At 41.9% G+C, this 13,062-nt stretch overlaps 1 protein-coding gene across 1 annotated transcript in view; it reads left to right on the top strand.

Moving 5' to 3' along the window:
• The first annotated feature begins 4,468 nt into the window (after positions 1–4,468).
• Positions 4,469–13,062, top strand: part of slc8a2b (solute carrier family 8 member 2b) — a 117,333-nt gene continuing 108,739 nt past the window's right edge. Inside the window, exon 1 of the mRNA XM_014213918.3 lies at positions 4,469–4,640. The gene's annotated coding sequence lies outside the window, so the exon portion shown is untranslated. The remainder of the gene's footprint in view (positions 4,641–13,062) is intronic.

Below are 13,062 nucleotides of genomic sequence, written 5' to 3'. Positions count from 1 at the left end.
TATTCCATAAAAACCTGCCGTTTCCAGCTACAATAGTCGTTTACAACATTAACAATGTCTACACTGTATTTCTGATCAATTTGATGTAATTTTAATGGACAAAAAAGTTGCTTTTCTTTCATAAACAAGGACATTTCTAAGTGACCCCAAACTTTTGAAGGGTAGTGTACATCTCTTTCAAATGTTGATATTTGGTTGCGTTGACAACCAAACATAATTCAATATCACTTTTGCAATACAGTAAAAAGTCTATTAACTTGTCGACAAGTTAACAAATTATATGTTGGATTCGCTTCTTCAACTAAACTAAAAAAGCACAGTGATAACACATTAAGTTGTTGAAATTGTATTCCCATTTGAACTTGGTTGTGCTTTCAGATGGTTGAAATCATAGTGATAACACATTTGGAATTCAACAAACTTCTGGCTGTCATTGATCAACGTCTCAACCAAATATTAGACACATTTCCATGTTGAAATGACGTGGTGTGCACAGTGTAATTTCCTCTTTAAAATGTTAGACTTGATTTGCCCTAACGAAAAATCTATCAACCCCTACAAAAAAATCCATAAATTATATTCCACATAATAATTTACATTTCCTGTTGCTGCAGGATTATTATCCGGCTGTAGCAAACTGTCTCAAATTAAGATCCTACATCTGTACATCTCTGTGGAAGACTCAGCACTGGCAGCATTGGCATTGGCAGCATTGTCCTGCCTTGAACTGCTTCCATCTCCCACTTTTTCATCCGACTGGTCCCTGTCTGAGAGTGGATGGATTTCTGGCACAGTACCGTCTTGGTTGAGTTACGCTGCAGAATTGTTGATTACCTTAGCTGTTCTGGTTCCAGAGGAATAGCTTACACACACACACACACACACACACACACCGTATTGTATAACTGACCTTGTGGGGACACACAATTCAGTCCCATTCAAAATCCTATTTTTCCTAACCCCTACACCTAAACCTAACCCTTACCCTAACATTAATCCTAACCTTAACCCCAAAATCTAACCCTAACTCTAACCCAAAACTAAAACTAACCCTAGCCCCTAACCCTAACCCTAATTCTAACCCTGACAGTAATTCTAACCTTAACCCTAAACCCTCTACAAGTAACATTTTACCTTGTGGGAACTAACAAACGGTCACATTTTTGTTTGTTTACTACTATAAGTGTAGTTAAACACGTCCACAGACACAGACACCCCCCAGGTTTTACAGCCCCTGGTGATGCTGACAGCGCTCTGCTGAGGAAAATGTATAATAATCTGACAATCAGTCTAATAATCTGTGTCTGCAGCTAAGAGAGAGGAAATGACAAGTTTGTAGCTTTCTATTTTTATGTCTCTCACTCTCTCTCACACACCCCCTCCATCTGGGGTGATTGAGAGAAAGCAGGAAAAAGGAAGAGATGAGGCTGTGTATTGTCAGGATGTTTGACTCAGGGAATTAAATGTCACTCATGGCCTTCCCTGTCTGTCTCCAACCATGCAAATCGTTACCATAGCAATTGCTCAGTGAGTGAAAGACCAGGAAGTGGTGTAAAGTACTTAAGTGAAAATACTTTAAAGTGCTACTTAAGTAGTTTTCTTAGGTATCTGTACTTTACTCTACTATTTATATTTTTTCTAACTTTTACTTCACTACATTCCTAAAGAAAATAATGTACTTTTTACTCCATACATTTTCCCTGACACCCAAAATACTTGTTACATTTTGAATGCTTAGCAGGACAGGAAAATGGTCCACACACTCATCAAGAGAACATCCCTGGTCATCCCTACTGCCTGATCTGGCGGACTCACTAAACACAAATGCTTAATTTGTAAATGACGTCTGAGTGTTGGAGTGTGTCTCTGGCTATTTGTAAATAAAATTAAAAAACCAGAAAATTGTGCCATCTGGTTTGCTTAATATAAGGAATTTTCATATGATTTATACTTTTACTTTTGATACTTAAGTATATTTTATCAATTAAATTTACTTTTGATACTAAGTATATTTAAAACCAAATACTTTTAGAATTTTACTCAAGTAATATTTTACTGGGTGAATTTCACTTTTCTATTAAGGTATATTTACGTTTACTCAAGTATGACATTTGGGTACTTTTCCCACCAATGGAAGTGGTGACAGTGCACAGGGACTCTTTTGGGACAGGATGGAATCCTGGACAGGGCACGGATCATGCGTCACACACAATTTGGGTGCTCTGGGCAAAAGTAGCCTTGGTCAAAAGTAATACACTATAAACAGAATAGGGTCCCATTTGGCAACCACAAAATGTTAACGCATGTAGTGATCCTTGCTATATGAGCCAAGTTCCAATTCCCACCAAGTGGGTTAATCCTATTGGTGTGGTGAGTAGGGAGTTTGCCTTTCACGCCAGAAACCACGGTTCGCTTTCCTGCCCCGCAGTTCTCTACAATATCAACATTTGATTATTGTATATACACAGTGCATACACCTTCATGGCATCCATCAAATTAATATTCATAAATAGCCAATAACCAAAACACAGTGTAAATAGAATAATATGAAATATATGATCAGCAAAGGAGGATTACAGACAATAACTCATTAAAGTAACATCAAAGGCTCCTTCACACTGTATTTAATTGGCAAATTTGCATTGTTGATACATGCAAGATTCTCGCCGCAGTGTAGATAATTTAATGACTAATGTGTTATTTATAGATAACTCAGCTCACTTCTCATCTCGGCATAATCACAGGATCATACAAGATCATCAATATGCTTGAAGGCATGTAGGAGAAATACACAGCTCTGTCTTCACAACTCACAGGTACATATAGCAGTAGTTGTCATTGGAATACAGTACCAGTCAAAAGCTTGGACACACCTACTCATTCAAGGGTTTTTCTTTATTTGTACTATTTCTACATTGTAGAATAATAGTGAAGACATCAAAACTATGAAATAACACATGGAATCATGTAGTAACCACAAAAGTGTTAAACAAATCAAAATATATTTGAGATTTGAGATTCTTCAAAGTAGCCACCCTTTTCCTTGATGACAGCTTTGCACACTCTTGGCATTCTCTCAACCAGCTTCATGAGGTAGTCACCTGGAATGCATTTCAATTAACAGGTGTGCCTTGTTAAAAGTTAATTTGTGGAATTTCTTTACTTCTTATGCGTTTGAGCCAATCAGTTGTGTTGTGACAAGGTAGGGGTGGTATCCAGAAGATGGCCCTATTTGGTAAAAGACCAAGTCAATATTATGGCAAGAGCAGCTCAAATAAGCAAAGAGAAATGACAGTCCATCATTACTTTAAGACATGAAGGTCAGTCAATATGGAACATTTCAAGAACTTTGAAAGTTTCTTCAAGTGCAGTCGCAAAAACCATCAAGCACTATAATGAAACTGGCTCTTATGAGGACTACCACAGGAAAGGAAGACCCAGAGTTCCCTCTGCTGCAGAGGATAAATTCATTAGAGTTAACTGCACCTCAGATTGCAGCCCAATCTGCTTCACAGAGTTCAAGTAACATACACATCTCAACATCAACTGTTCAGAGGAGACTGCGTGAATCAGGCCTTCATAGTCGAATTGCTGCAAGGAAACCACTACTAAAGGACACCAATAATAAGAAGAGACTTGCTTGGGACAAAAAACACGAGCAATGGACATTGGAGCGGTGGAAATCTGTCCTTTGGTCTAATGAGACCAAATTTCAGATTTTTAGTTCCAACCGCCGTGTCTTTGTGAGACGCAGAGTAGGTGAACGGTTGATCTCCGCATGTGTGGTTCCCACCGTGAAGCATGGAGGAGGAAGTGTGATGGTGTTCAAGGCACATTTAACCAGCATGGCTACCACAGCATTCTGCAGCAACACGCCATCCCATCTGGTTTGCGCTTAGTGGGACTTTCATTTATTTTTCAACAGGACAATGACCCGAAACACACCCAGGATGTGTAAGGGCTATTTGACCAAGGAGAGTGATGGAGTGCTGCATCAGATGACCTGGCCTCCACAATCACCTGACCTCAACCCAATTGAGATGGTTTGGGATGAGTTGGACCGCAGAGTGAAGGAAAAACAGCCAACAAGTGCTCAGCAGATGTGAGAAGTGCTTGGTCAGCTAACATCATCAGGAACAAGGGAATTAGTGGACAGTAAAAAAGTAAAGGATCCTGTTCAAGACTGAAAAAATATATATCTTTCCTTGCCTTTCATGGCACAGACACTGACATGGATACATCAACATGGTGGAACCCTCAGCTTTCCTCCCATCAAATAATGTCAGCTCGTTGATTACATTGAGGAACGGATAGTGGACCTGTACATATTTTAGACAACCTGAAATGCGACTGTTATTAACAAAGAAAGTAGGTTAGCTCAGACATCATTTCTCGAGTGGATGACACGTGGTCGTAACACTGTGCCATGCGCGCTCCTAAACATAACTCCCTTCCCAGAACGCGCACTTCGAATGTGATTGGGAGAGAGACTGACAGCGTGTTTGTGAGTGTTGTCTGAATGCGAGCCGATCCGCGGCTAGAACAGCAAAATTAACGGGAACAGTTTTTCATGTTAACAACAGAAATATGTGCATTACGACCACACCTGCTTTGAGCTACTCTAAAAACTAGGATATAAGGTAAGAATGTATTTATAAAAGTGTTCAGTTTTGAGTGTTGAGGACTTATGTCAGATGTGCTGAAATATGTACTAATTCATTGCAATTTACCCTTTAACAATTCTCGTTCTGCCCTACAACTGACTTGCTCGATGTTTGTTTGGGTTCTAGGTAGACTATCCTCTATGGATTAATATGGTACAACAATGACCCATGTGGGGTAACTCTAATATTCGATTTGATCCATTGATTTAATAATAATTGAAAATGCAAAGTAGTTATCAGAAGTATGATTTACAATCAAGCAAATAATATTGATGGAAAGATTGTGATAACCAAGATGTAACCCTGTCACTGTATTTCCGTTTATTGTAAAAGGCTGTGTGGATAAAATGCACACTCACATATCAATAGAAGCTACCATGTTGCATCATTTCCCTGAAGTGTTCCACTGCGTGATTGAAATACTAAAGATGTTGCATATATGGAACCGTGCTTTAGGCTACTCAACACGGTGTGCACAGGGTGTAGAACCAATATCTTTATTTGTCCACAGATAAAAGCTCCATTCAATTCATTTGAAGGCAAATGTCCATATGTCAATTGTATACGGCTTATTAGTTGTCATAAGTTGTTTCTTTATGATAAGGTATAAAGCTCAACATATAGCCTAGCCTATCAATTGGAAATCCTAGAGACCTTTAGTTCACTTGTGAGTTCGCCTAGATCCATCACTGCAGGGGTGCTGAGGGTGCTGCAGCACACCCTGATGAATTCAAATTAATAATAACAAATAAATACAAGCAGTTCTTCAAGAAATTAGTGAGCTAGGCCTTTATAACTCCTGTATGATTGGAGAAAACAAATACTTGTCAACCCCCCCAACCCAAAACACCATCCTGCAGCCATGTCTCCATCATCTATAGCCTCTTCAAAGACACATTGCATGACAGGCTTTTCCAACTATAAATTTATACCCGAATACCGAATCACAGCATCATTGTTAAGCAATGCTCAATTGGTCCCCCTTTAAAACGGATCCTCTATTCATTGTGCTTACGTCATAGAGATGGGAAGTGGGGATTCACCCAGCTCAGTGCAGCTGTAGTGGGGCAGGCTGTAGTGGGGCAGGCTGTAGTGGGGCAGGCTGTAGTGGGGCAGGCTGTAGTGGGGCAGGCTGTAGTGGGGCTTTCCTTGGTGTGGACATTTTCTTCAGTTTGGATTTCCCTGCATGCGCTATATCCCTCCACTCCCCAAACTAACAGAGGAGAACCCACTATTTATTGCTCCTTGGATGGCAGTTTGTGAACATTGACTACATGTAGGCTATATGGTTCATTCCTCTGTTTTTCATTACAGTTCGTTATCCCAAATGTAACCAAGTGCTCATCTCCCAATTGATCTATTATGGGATCTTTTCATACAGGCTATTGTTTGCAGAATTGTACGGACTGCAGACTAGACTATCTGTTAGAGGAAACACAATTGAAATCTGTCTGTCTCTGTCTCTGTCTCATAGGTTACAGAGTAATAACTCAAGTGTAGATGTTTGACAGTCTACATATCCACTGCACCCCTCCCTCTAATTCCCCAGAACAAACATCTATCACGTTTCATTCAGTTAGGAAATACACTCCTGATTGCTCTTTGAGGGGTGAACAGGCTGTTCAATCTGTCTAATGCCACCCAAAGAGCAATTTTCACAGTTTTTTAATTACACAAATTATGTGCTTGATTAGTTTACACTAAATTTGTGCTGTGCCTTTGGAGTGGTGGAGTGGAAAGGTTTAGTGTGAGGGTGGAGGGTAACATGGTGTTTATGCAGACCCCTGCAGGATGGGGTATGGGTGAAGGAGACGGGACACAATGTGTAGTGCGTGTGTGCGTGTGTGCGTGTGTGCGTGTGGTGTGTGTGTGTGTGTGTGTGTGCGTGCAGTGGGAGGCTGAGCAGTGAGACGTGAGCGGGGTGTTCTTGGAGAAGAGAGGGAGCTGCTGCAGTGCTTTGACTATGGGTGGCGGTCTGAGGATGGCTGAGGGAGCTCCCTTCTCACTGCCACTCCCACTCTGCAGTTTGGGTGTGTGTGTGTGTGTGTGTGTGTGTGTGTGTGTGTGTGTGTGTGTGTGTGTGTGTGTGTGTGTGTGTGTGTGTGTGTGTGTGTGTGTGTGTGTGTGTGTGTGTGTGTGTGTGTGTGTGTGTGTGTGTGTGTGTGTGTGTGTGTGTGTGTGTGTGTGTGTGTGTGTGTGGGCGTGCGTGCGTGCGTGCGTGCGTGCGTGCGTGCGCGCGCGCCTGTTCAGTGCGCTGTACATCTGTGCTGTTCCTCCATACCCAGCTGTGGGGCTGAGAAGCGTGTCGTCTGGTCCGTCTGTTGGGTGTGTCTCAGTGTGTGAGCCAGCTTCTTATTGGTGTGGAAACGACAGAACAGAAGTGTGTACGGGGAGTGGTTCCCCACATCATAGAACATCGATCAAATAATGAATCAGCTGCAGTAAGAACAAACAGAAATGAGCTTTTCCCGTTGTGAACAGAAGCCTCTCTCCCTCTCACCATTTCATTGTCACTTTTTTCCACCTCCCTTCCTCAGGCTGCTGATGAGCACGGTAACCTTATCCCTCCTCTCTGGCATGGCTTCCATTCATATTTATGAGGATTATAATGTCACATTTTTGTTTCTTAAAGGATGGTGGGTATTTTTTACCCCGACACACACACACACACACACACACACACACACATAGGATTAGCTTGCCCTGCTCTCTTGTGCGTCCCAAATGTTACCCTATTCTCTATATAGCACACTACTCTTGTCCAGGACCTAGATAAAGGGAATAGGGTGCCGTTTTGAACGTAGCCTCTGTTCTGCCCTGGTTGCCTGAGTCACTGAGCTGGTCTTCTCATTGGACTACTTGGGTGAAAAGGACTCTGGGGCTTTACTGTACAAATCCAGAATCAGGGATTTCCTCTCTGGGTAGGGTATGTTGCATTTTCACCCTCTCTTTCAGTGGATGTGATGGACAGGGTCGTATTCTTTCTGGTGATCCTTTTGAGATTGGTGTAGTCAGATGAAATGCCAGGTGGTTCTGACCCCATCTCTTGGTGACAGGTGTTTATCATAGTCTTTATGTCCACTGTATTGATGCTGTACCTATGGGATTGGAGGAACTAGGGATAGGAGGGATCCATGGTCTTGGTTTTGACTCCATCTTGACCCTAACATCCTTCCTTCTAACAGATCAATGTAGAATATCTCTCATGGGAAACACAAGTCCTGCTGGGATGGCTCGTCATACACATGGGAACACGGTAGCCAAGGAGTCGGGACACACTCCCAAGTGCCCAACTGCTCTCGCCCACACACTCCCAATGGATGTTATCCAAGCACTGTGGTACCAGCTGTCCCGCTATTGGTCGGTTCTGCTGTCGTCGAGGCAGGGGCTCCGGTTTCTGCTGTGCGTATCCTGCACACCCTCAGCAGTCACCTCTCATCTCTCTCTCTCTGTCTTAGGCTCCATCAGATCTTTATCAATCTGTTCTGTGTAATAGGATTCAGAGCTGCTGAATCTCCACCACACTCCGTTAAGATCCACACACTGACCCTTGAATTGGCAGAGGCAAAATGCAAACAGGCTGCTGTCTCAATGATGGACATGTGTGTTGGGTGGTAAAGAACACAGCTTAGCGTTCTAGATGCAGCTGAATTTCCTCTCCCATCAGCCGCTCAGAGATTTCCTGCAGGTGGCTTTTTGACTCTCTCTTAATTGATCTTTTTCCTGATATAAGAAGCTGATCTCATGTGTCGAGATTTCACGTCGCCTGTTTCTTTAACTCTTAGCACTCTTGTGTGAAGTCTCGGTCTAACCCGAGGAGTCGTTACGTGACATGTTGATTTACATCTAACCAGCTTTCATGTGCTTTCGTGCAGTATGCTCATCCAGATCTCTGGATCTCTACAAATTGCGTTTGCATATGTCAGAGCTGTGTGCTTATCCGTCAGCATGCAGCCAGCCCTTGGGATACCTTCTGTGTGGATGATAGAGTCAATCCCCTGCCTGCCTGCCTGCGTGCGTTGGCTGTGTTAGCAGGGTTTGTTTTTGAGAGCAGGGGGCCGTCAGTGGACAGTCGGTTAGCTCAGCGCTACGCAGGGTGGTGCAGCTCTCATTGTTACTGTTGGTCCGTTGGCACAAAGTCACAGGGCCTATTATTCAGTAGTTGTGACAGGACTAACCTCGGCCTATGCACACACACACACACACACACACACACACACACACACACACACACACACACACACAGGGTGCTCTCTTTTTCTAAATGTGAGCGAGTGTTTTGTTTTCTCTCCCCACGTAGCCTGTAGCTTTGTGTCAGTCTAGGCTGTTATCTCTCTGCCTGGATGGTTTTGCTGTTTGACACTTTGTTGCTCTGGCTGCCTCAGTCAGTTAGCAGCAGGCAGTTAGCATGGCAGTTAGCTCTGTCACCCAGTTAGCTACCTAGTGAGAACCTCCCCAGTGATGGAGAAGGGATGAATGAGTGCAGAGTTAGCTGAGGATAAGTGGATGGGGGAAGAGGTGAGGGAGAAGAGGAGAGCAGGAGTGGCCTTGACTCCAGCCCTTTTTCAGATCTATTAGAAGAAGCCAGAATCCTCTCTGGTCTTCACACAGACCTCAGAGGCACAGACACCTCTGCCCCCACTCTCTCTGCTCCTGACATGATCGGTCAGGATGTTCTGGGGTGACAGTCACTACTGTTTCCTCCTCCACACATGCTCTATGGTCATAACAGACCAGTAAAATACAGTTGAAGTCCGAAGTTTACATACACCTTAGCTAAATACATTTAAACTCAGTTGTTCACAATTCCTGACATTTAACCCTAGTAAAAATTCCCTGTCTTAGTTCAGTTAGGATCACCACTTTATTTTAAGAATGTGAAATGTGAGAAGGATAGTAGAGAGTGATTTATTTCAGCTTTTATTTCTTTCATCACATTTCCAGTGGGTCAGAAATGTACATACACTCAATTAGTATTTGGTAGCACTGCCTTTAAATTGTTTAACTTGGGTCAAATGTTTCAGGTAGCCTTCCACAAGCTTCCCACAATGAGTTGGGTGAATTTTGGCCCATTCCTCCTGACAGAGCTGGTGTAACTGAGTCAGGTTTGTAAGCCTCCTTGCTCGCACACGCTTTTTCACTTCTGCCCACACATTTTCTATGGGATTGAGGTCAGGGCTTTGTGATGGCCACTCCAATACCTTGACTTTGTTGTCCTTAAGCCATTTTGCCACCAGTTTGGAAGTATGCTTGGGGTCATTGTCCATTTGGAAGACCCATTTGCGACCAAGCTTTAACTTCCTGACTGATGTCTTGAGATGTTGCTTCAATATATCCACATAATTTTCCATCCTCATGATGCCATCTATTCTGTGAAGTGCACCAGTCCCTCCTGCAGCAAAGCACCCCCACAACATGATGCTGCCACCCCCGTGCTTCACGGTTGGGATGGTGTTCTTCGGGCTTGCAAGCCTCCCCCGTTTTTCTCTAAACATAACGAAAGTCATTATGGCCAAACAGTAGACGTCGACCGATTATGATTTTTCAACGCCGATGCCGATGCCGATTATTGGAGGGCCAAAAACCCGATGCTGATTAATCGGCCGATTTAAAAAAAAAAAAATTTAAAAAAAAATAAAAAAATAAAAAAAATATTAAATAAAAAAAACAATTTAAAAAAATAATAATATAATAATAATAATAATAATAATAAACAAAAAAATATAAAAAAAATATTCATAATAATAATAAAAAGACAAAATTAAAAAAAAAATAAAATGCTTTTATTTTATTTTATATATTTATTTATTTGTAATAATGACAATTACAACAATACTGAATTAACACTTTTATTTTTACTTAATATAATGCGTCAAATAAATAATGAAACGTGTTCAATTTGGTTTACATAATGCTGGAGAAGTGTTGGTGAAGAAAGTAAAAGTGCAATATGTGCCATGTAAAAAAAGCTAACGTTAAGTTCCTTGCTCAGAACATGAGAACATTGTCACGACTCGTAGCGAGGGTGGCTCCTCTCCCTGTTCGGGTGGCGCTTGGCGGTCGTCGTCACCGGCCTACTAGCTGCCACGATCCCTTTTTCCTTTTCTGTTGGTTTTGCCTAATTAGTTGCACCTGTGTTTTATTAGGCTTGTTAGCTGGGCTATTTAAGCCCGTATGCCCGCCTGTTCTTTGTGCGGGCTTGATTGTTATTTTCCACTTTATGCTGTGTGGTGGATGTTTGTTTTTTGGGACGTTGTATTTTGTGCGCCCGGCATTTTGGGCGAGTTCTCTTTTTCTGTGTGTAATAAAGAGCACTGCATTGAACTTTTCTGCTTCCTGCGCCTGACTCCGCACCCACAATGCCCAGATCATTACAGACAAATGAAAGCTGGTGGTTCCTTTTAACATGAGCCTTCAATATTCCCCGGTAAGAAGTTTTAGGTTGTGGTTATTATAGGAATTATAGGACTATTTCTCTCTATACCATTTGTATTTCATATACCTTTGACTATTGGATGTTGTTATAGGCACTTTAGTATTGCCAGTGTAACAGTATAGCTTCCGTACCTCTCCTCGCACCTACCTGGGCTCAAACCAGGAACACATCGACAACAGCCACCCTCGAAGCATCACTACCCATCGCTCCACAAAAGCCGCGGCCCTTGCAGAGCAAGGGGAACAACTACTTCAAGGTCTCAGAGCGAGTTACGTCACCGATTGAAACGCTATTAGTGCGCACCCCACTAACTAGCTAGCCATTTCACATCGGTTACACCAGCCTAATCTCGGGATTTGATAGGCTTGAAGTCATAAACAGCTCAATGCTTGAAGCACAGCGAAGAGCTGCTGGCAAATGCACGAAAGTACTGTTTGAATGAATGCTTACGAGACTGCTGCTGCCTACCACCGCTCAGTCAGACTGCTCTATCAAATATCAAATCATAGACTTAATTATAACATAATAACACACAGAAATTACAAGCCTTAGGTCATTAATATGGTCAAATCCGGAAACTATAATTTAGAAAACAAAAAGTTTATTCTTTCAGTGAAATACGGAGCTGTTCCGTATTTTATCTAACGGGTGGCATCCATTTGTCTAAATATTCCTGTTACATTGCACAACCTTAAATGTTATGTCATAATTATGTAAAATTCTGGCAAGTTAGTTTACAACGAGCCAGGCGGCCCAAACTGTTGCATATACCCTGACTCTCCGTGCAGTGAACGCAAGAGAAGTGACACTATTTCCCTAGTTTAATATTGCCAGCTAACCTGGATTTCTGTTAACTAAATATGCAGGTTTAAAAATATATACTTCGCTGTATTGATTTTAAGAAAGGCATTGATGTTTATGGTTAGGTACATTCGTGCAACGATTGTGCTTTTTTTGCAAATGCGCTTTTGTTAAGTCATCCCCCGTTTGGCGAAGTTGGTCTTCACACAGTTAGCAACGAGCCAGGCGGCCCAAACTGCTACCTATAGCCTGACTCTGTTGCACCGAACGCAAGAGAAGTGACACAATTTCCCTAGTTAAAAGAAATTCATGTTAGCAGGCAATATTAACTAAATATGCAGGTTTAAAAATATATACTTGTGTATTGATTTTAAGAAAGGCGTTGATGTTTATGGTTAGGTACACATTGGTGCAACAACAGTGCTTTTCTTTGCGAATGCGCTTGTTAAATAACCGTTTGGCCAAGTAGACTATGATTCAATGATAAATTAACAGCTACCACATCGATTAAATGCAACGCAAGACAAACTAGATAAACTAGTAATATCATCAACCGTGTGTAGTTAACTAGTGAATATGTTAAGATTGATTGTTTTTTATAAGATATGTTTAATGCTAGCTAGCTCCTTGCTGCACTCGCATAACAGGTAGTCAGCCTGCCACGCAGTCTCCTCGTGGAGTGCAATGTAATCGGCCATGATCGGTGTCCAAAAATGCAGATTACCGATTGTTATTGTCACTTCCTGACCAGTATAAGGGGTTATTTGTTATTGTAATTTGGTCAGGATGTGGCAGGGGTGTGTTTGGTTAGCCCAACAAACCCCGAAACACTCTATGTTCTTATTTAAGAGGGGTGTTTGTTTAGAGTGTTTCGGGGTTTGTTGGGTTATGTTCTTGTTGGTCTATTTCTATGTTAGTTTTAGTATGTCTATTTCTATGTGGTGTTTGTTTGGTTGACCTTCAATTGGAAGCAGCTGCTCCTAGTTGCTTCTAATTGAAGGTCCTATTTAAGAGGGGTGTTTTTTCTATGGGATTTTGTGGGTAGTTGTTCCTTGTTTAGTGTTTGTGCACCTGACAGGATGGTTTCGTTTTGTTCTTTTTTGTATACATATTTAGTTGTTTCTCCTTCTTCAAAATAAAAAGAAGATGAGTATACATATT

Source organism: Salmo salar, chromosome 09 (assembly GCF_965601325.2).
Source record: "Salmo salar chromosome 09, fSalSal1, whole genome shotgun sequence".
Lineage (NCBI taxonomy): Eukaryota > Metazoa > Chordata > Actinopteri > Salmoniformes > Salmonidae > Salmo > Salmo salar.
This window is presented reverse-complemented; position numbering and strand designations above follow the sequence as displayed.